We start from the raw sequence: 6,577 nt of genomic DNA, 5'->3' as shown, positions 1-6,577 counted from the left end.
TGCTTGAGTTTTTGCTCTTTTTGCTCAGAAGCAATTCGGTATACCTCTGTCATTCGCTCAGCCCATTTCCATTTTCCTCCCCAGGCATTAGTCTGAACAACAGGTCAATTGGCAAGCATGGATGACATCCATACAGTACATAAAAGGGTGAGTATCCTGTTGCTTAATGTCATATGCAATTGTAGGTGTGGACAATCTGAGGAGTTCCTTCCTTCCATCTTTCTTTTTCCTTTTCTTCCAATATCCTCAGCATCTGTAACAATGTCCATTCAGCTGGATTGCCCTGCGGATTATATGGGGAAGTCCTAGAGTGGCCCATTCCAGCAAGTTGCCGAAGTGTCTTGAAAAGCTCATTCTCGAACTCTCGACCATGGTCATGGTGTAGTCTGGCCGGAAACCCAAACCGAGGAATAAAGTAATTAAAGATTCTCTCTGCCACAGTTTTTTCTGACTTATTTTTGTTTGCATAGGCTTGAGCAAACCTTGTAAAGTTATCTACAAAAACAAGAATGTAAGCATAGCCACCTCTTCTTTGTTCCAGATGGAAGTAGTCAATAGACACAATCTTGAGGGGTGAATTGGTGGTTATGCTGCCCATCTGAGCTCTTGTGTGTTCTTCTACTTTATACATAGGCACTGTCTAGTGACATACAACTCTATGTCCCTTCTCATTAATGGCCAAAAGAACCTTTCTCTTGCAAGGCTAAGGAACCATTCTATTCCAACATGGCCCATGTTGTCATGTAGGTGATTGAATCTATAGATTGTTTCTATAGATTCTATACATGATTTCTATAGCTTGATGGTTTTGGCAATAGCTGGGTCTGTTCTAAATGATTTTATCAACTCATCAGGGTCAATCTCTTCCAGACAATCTCAGGAACTGAATTCAAGTGAGTGACAGGTTGAGGACTGCGACCCAGGCAACATCCAGTCACTCAGCAACTCTACTCCCTTCACAGATGGCCTTGACTGCTTTGCGGGATAGTTCTTCTGTGCATTCCTTGATGTATTGATTTATATCAAGTGGAAATCAGGAGAGTGTGTCAACATCCATGTTCACTTTTCCAGGTTGGTACTTCATGTCAAATCTGAAGTATGAGAGCACGCCAACCCATCTGTAGCCCACTGCGTTGAGTTTAGCTGTGCTCATGATCACGGGGTTATTATCTGTGTAGACTGTGCAGTGAGGCGCATAGAACAAGTAATCCCTAAACTTCTCGCAGACATTCCACTTCGGTGTGAGGAACTCCAGTTTCTCAGCATGGAGTCTGAAATTTTGTTCAGCAGGTTTCAGAGTCCTTGACCCATAGCCGATAACTCTTAGTCTGCCATTCTGCCACTGATAAAGAATAGAGTCCTTGGTCTGAGTCATCTGTGTGAAGAGGAAAATGCAGGCTAAAGTTGGGATAGGCAAGGACTGGCAGGGTAGTTAAAGCATAAACCAGTCAACATACTGGTGTCCGAGATGTTAACCAGACACTTTTCCTTCCTCCTCTCTTTGTTCTTCCTTAGACTATTTCTGTTGCGATTTTATTCACTTGCAATAGGTCGTAGATGGGCTTGGCGATTCGAGAGATGTCCTGGACATATGAGCGATAGTAGCTCTGGAAACCCAGCATTTTGCAGACCTCTCAAACAGTGGTAGGTGTTTTAGTTCTCAATTCATGGACTGCATCTAACTCCATCGGCAGAGACTTGTCGTCCAACATAACGCACTTCCGTTTTAAATATCTCACACTTAGACGGTCTCAGTTTAAAGCCATGCCGCTGGAGTACTCGTAGTACTTTTCAAAGTCCTTCAACATGTTCTTTAAATATTTTGGCGTATCACAGGATGTTGTCTAGATACGGGATGCAGCATTCATCTCTCAATGTTTCCAACATTTCCTCCATAATTCTTTTAAATGCGGCCGGCGCACTGGTCAAATCAAAGGGGATCTGTACCCATTCATGAAGGCTGTTAAGTGTCATGATTCCTCTCTAATGAAGCCTTGGTGATAGGCTTTTCATTGGTCCAAGATCAAAAAACAATTGTATTCACCCAGAGTATCAGTGAGGTCTTGAATTCAAGGAAGGGGGTGCCTATCAGGAATTGTTTTCTGGTTCAACAAACTGTAGTCAATGCAAAGCCGTAGTTTTCCATCCTTTTTATGGACGTAGACGAATGGTGTTGAATAAGGTGATTTGGAGTTGACAGTCTACCCTCTTGCAAAAATATCCTGTATGTACTCTTATACTTCTTTGTTCAGGGGATTTGGAACTGAGGTTTATGATCACTAAACAGGGATATCATCTGTGAGATTGATGGTCATTTGTAAGTTCGTAATGCAGCCCACATCTTCATCATTATGTGCAAATGCCAGTGATTATTTATAGAGCATTTTCCTTGCCATACAATTATTTTTGCAATTGGCAGTATATTCCTGAGCCCAGTTCGCCGAGGCAGGGTGACATCATAGCTTGTGTGATTTCCTATAGGAGAAAGAGCATTGTGCTTTGTGACCATCACCCATGTCAAGCTGATCAAGCTATAGGTTTTTTGGTTGGATTCAAACAGGATAACTGGGTCTGACAGGTCAAAGTCCATAGGCACTTTGCATCTTACGTGTGTCACCTGCCCTGTAGGAAGAACATTCGACCTCCTAACTTAAGGGCTTTGGGTCTGTATGAAGTTCACAATTACACATGCTTGCTCATTTTCTATTTCCATTGCTCCACTAAGCAGTGCAGTGATCGTAGACATATCCCTTTATCAGCTGTTCAATGATGTTGAAACCAAGCAGTGGCTGTTCTAGGGCCATGCTACCCACCAGAAAGGGGATTTGGATTGCCAGGTTAGGGTCGCTGTTTCCTGGAATTTTTATAGACACCTCATCCCAACCCTCAAAGGTCAAAATGTCTCAGTTGATAGCCAGTACATTGAGGGTGCTGGTTCCTATCAGCTCACTCAAGGGTCATAATCTGTGATTGTGATTTAAATGTTTTCTTCCAGTTGTGGTCAAGGATATTTACATGAGCACCAGTGTCAGGCAAAACAGTCACAGCATAACCATTTATCTTCCATTTTAATAAGCATTTGCTTCCACATAGTTCTGCTATTTTATATTATATTGTATATAATCCTCACAGCAAATTAAACAGTGACTGCAAGCGCTGTTTCCCTGTTCTACACATCTGGGGCATCCATATAGTTTTCCTCTTCTCTGAGGGGTTGTTTGCTCGAAGCAAGGTCCAGGATTTGACAGACAGCGGCATGTTTGTTCAGTTGGGCACTCAGTTCGCATGTGCGTCTCTCTCTCACTCGAACCAGCATCTCAAGTTTCCCTTTATCTCGCTCTCCCGCTGATCAGCTGATTCAGTGCCAGCCATCCTCCATCATGGTCCTGCTACGCCCTCCTCCTAATCACACTGTGCACTGTGGGCATTGACGTTCACTTAAGATCTTGCTCACCTGTTTCAACAGTGCTTCACCAGTTACAGCCTGGTTAGAGAGGAAGGGCTTCAATTTACTTCTGATGTCACTGTAGTTTGGAAGAAGGCTTTGATGAATTGATGCATAAAAACACACTCTGTGCAGTGGTTGGCTCATACTCAATGTTTGTGCTGCTCTGTCTTGAAGGAAATATAAAATTTTGTTTGAGATCCATGACCCGATAGAGAAACTGTTGCGGGGTCTCATACAGAGACGCTGTCTGGTGCTCATCAGCTCCTGGAAAAGCTTGCTGCTGCTCTTTTAACTTAGATGAGACTGTAGGAAACCTTTCAGTTAAGTAACATTTAGATCATCTTTGTTAATTAACATATCTTTGAATTGTCCTGTTTTAATTATGTGTAGAACAGCTTGAATGATCTCAGTCTCTGTGTGGTTTGTTTTGAGGCCTTTGTTGATCTGCTTGCACAAACTATTGTAACCGATGTCTGAAGTGCTGTCACCTACCTCACTCCCATGCACTTCGGATTATTTGTGCTGTAAGTATGACAAGTCTCTCATGTACATCCTGCCATCAGTCTTGGTGTGTGGTAAGTACTTGATGTGAGATAAGTGTTTTGCATTTTGTGTTTTGTCCTGCTCTGTGAGGGGTGGCTTTTCTATTTTGCAAACAGTAGCTGTAGGTGACATTTTGAACTCTGACAGCTTCCTACCTAATTCCTCATAGATAGAGAGTAGCTTTTGATCCTCAAGAAACTGTGTGTCTGTATCTACACCTGCAGATGTGGATGATGAAAATGGCTGCATGTGTGTGGTTGCTGACAGTGTCTGTGTATGTGCAGCTAGTGAAGGTATTTGTTTGTGCATATCATTTTCAATCAAATTAAACACAGGCTGGTCATTCACATCAACAGTTACATGATTTTGGATGAGCTCATCAATAATGTCTTTCCAAAACAGTAAACGTGCATACCCTTCATTTTCCAATTCAGTTGAAGAGTTGCTTTGCATGTAGGAAGAAATGAAATTGAAACAACTTTCGTCATCATCGCTGGAGATGGTGGAGGAATCCAGACCTGAAGCTAGTGTTATGCTATCAGCAACTTGGAAGAGTTCATTAGCATTCAGTTTGTGAAGGCTTTTCTTGATTTTCCAGATCAGTCTTTTTCTTTCGTCGGTCATCTTGCTCAATTTCAGACACCTTGGATTTAAAGTTATGTACAACTTCTCAGACAGGTCAGTATTTTCTCTCATCGGCAACCCGGCTTAGTTCCAGACACCTTTGGACCTTTTCAGATTCACATACGCAACCCCGCTTTGTCAGATGTGGGGCTTGTTGCCTTGTTGTAGACTTCAAGTTCAGTCTTGCTGTCTGGACATGGATCTCAGTGGAACCTCAAAAATCTGTTACAGGTCCCAGCCATAGGACCTGAGTTACAGATGAATTTGTGCCTGAGAAATCAGGAGAAAAGAAGACAAGACACAAGTTAGTGGCTTTCCTCAGGCCTGGCTGGCCAACATCTTTATTAAAGTCATTTAATTTATTACTTAATGTAAAAAATAAGTCTTCATAATAATAAAAGGATTTTTTCACAATTACTATATGACTGTGCAGGGTGTATGTAAAACTATATAACTTTTGGAAAACACTGTACAACATTTACACAATTAGTATTGACATTAAACAGAACATTGTACAGAAATAACAACTGAAAACTTAAATCAGGCATGTGATTTAAATAAACAACATATTACAAGACATATTTGGGGCTGTTTCACTACCTAAAATAGAGCCAAAAATAATCTCAAAATTCAATGTATAAGGGGCAGGCGCCCTTTTGACCCATTCACTTGCATTGAACGACTGTTCCAATTGCTCTGTTACATTCACTACAATGTGGGAAACTCAAACTTTTGAAAACTCAACATATCTATTAAACTAACTAATTCTTTGATATGAAACACAAAGAAGATAAAGATTCAAATGTTTTTACATGAGAAATGTTGTATTTTACAACTTTGACATTTGGACATAGCTGAGAAAGCAGGAGACAAAACAACAAGACACAAATTAGTGGTTTTTCTCAGACGTGGCTTGTCGGCGTCTGAGGGCTGAAGGTTTGCGTACCACTAACATCCTTAAGAAGCACCCCCTTGTGGCTGCAGCATTACTGACTCATTGAAAACAGCATTTACATTGACAACATAAAAATGGCTGAGGCAAATAAATTATTTTCAAGAAAAAATAAACACTCAATTTCAACAAAAATAAACATCAGTGTGATAAAAAAGAAAAGAAAAGCCATGTTCTTAAAGCTTGCATACAGTCCAGGGGGCATGATTAATTTCATAATCTTTTTTAAACACATTATTGTTAATATAATTAACTGGACTTAATTTATGTGATAATTGACAGCCCCAATTCCATCTAAAAGAGCAAAAGATAAAGAGTGTTCCATTTTTGGGTGAACTATTCCCCAATACTAATACTTATAATTCCAACAATTACACTACAAAATAATTCAAGTAGGATGTATTATTTTAGTGTGGTTTATTTGCAGCACCAACCAGTAGTGTCGTTTCAAAATCTGTATCATGGTGACTTAACAAAACTGATAACTGTTGACCTCTGTTGTTTTTCATCGGCCTTCTGGTCAGCCATTGTGGACCCCCTCTCACCCCAGGCCACCCAGATCTCCCTGAAGTCACGCCACTGGCAGTGTTAGTGCAATGTAAATTGCACGGGGTAAATAGTTCAATACAGTTTTGCTTCCTCAGAGCTCTGTTTTTCAGAAGTACTGCATATCTGTTATGCTGACAAGTCACAATTTTATTTCCCAGTGAGTGTAGACAAGAAATGTTAATCTGAGAATGCCTTAAATTGCTCAAAGATATTAAACATTGGCTGGCAAAAAATGTTTTTACAATTAAATTAAAGCAAAACCGAAGTTCTGATTTTAGATTTCTCCATGTCCTCCTAACCCGACCTGGTTGTCAATTTAGGTCCTCTGTCAAGTCAAGTGGTTTTTATTGTCGTTTCAACCATATACAGTTAGTACAGTACACAGCAAAACGAGACAACGTTCCTCCAGGACCATGGTGCTACATAAAAACAACAAAGGACCAACACAGGACCACATGAGA

The sequence above is a fragment of the Xyrauchen texanus genome, chromosome 10 (assembly GCF_025860055.1).
Source record: "Xyrauchen texanus isolate HMW12.3.18 chromosome 10, RBS_HiC_50CHRs, whole genome shotgun sequence".
NCBI classification, from domain to species: Eukaryota; Metazoa; Chordata; class Actinopteri; order Cypriniformes; family Catostomidae; genus Xyrauchen; species Xyrauchen texanus.
This window is presented reverse-complemented; position numbering follows the sequence as displayed.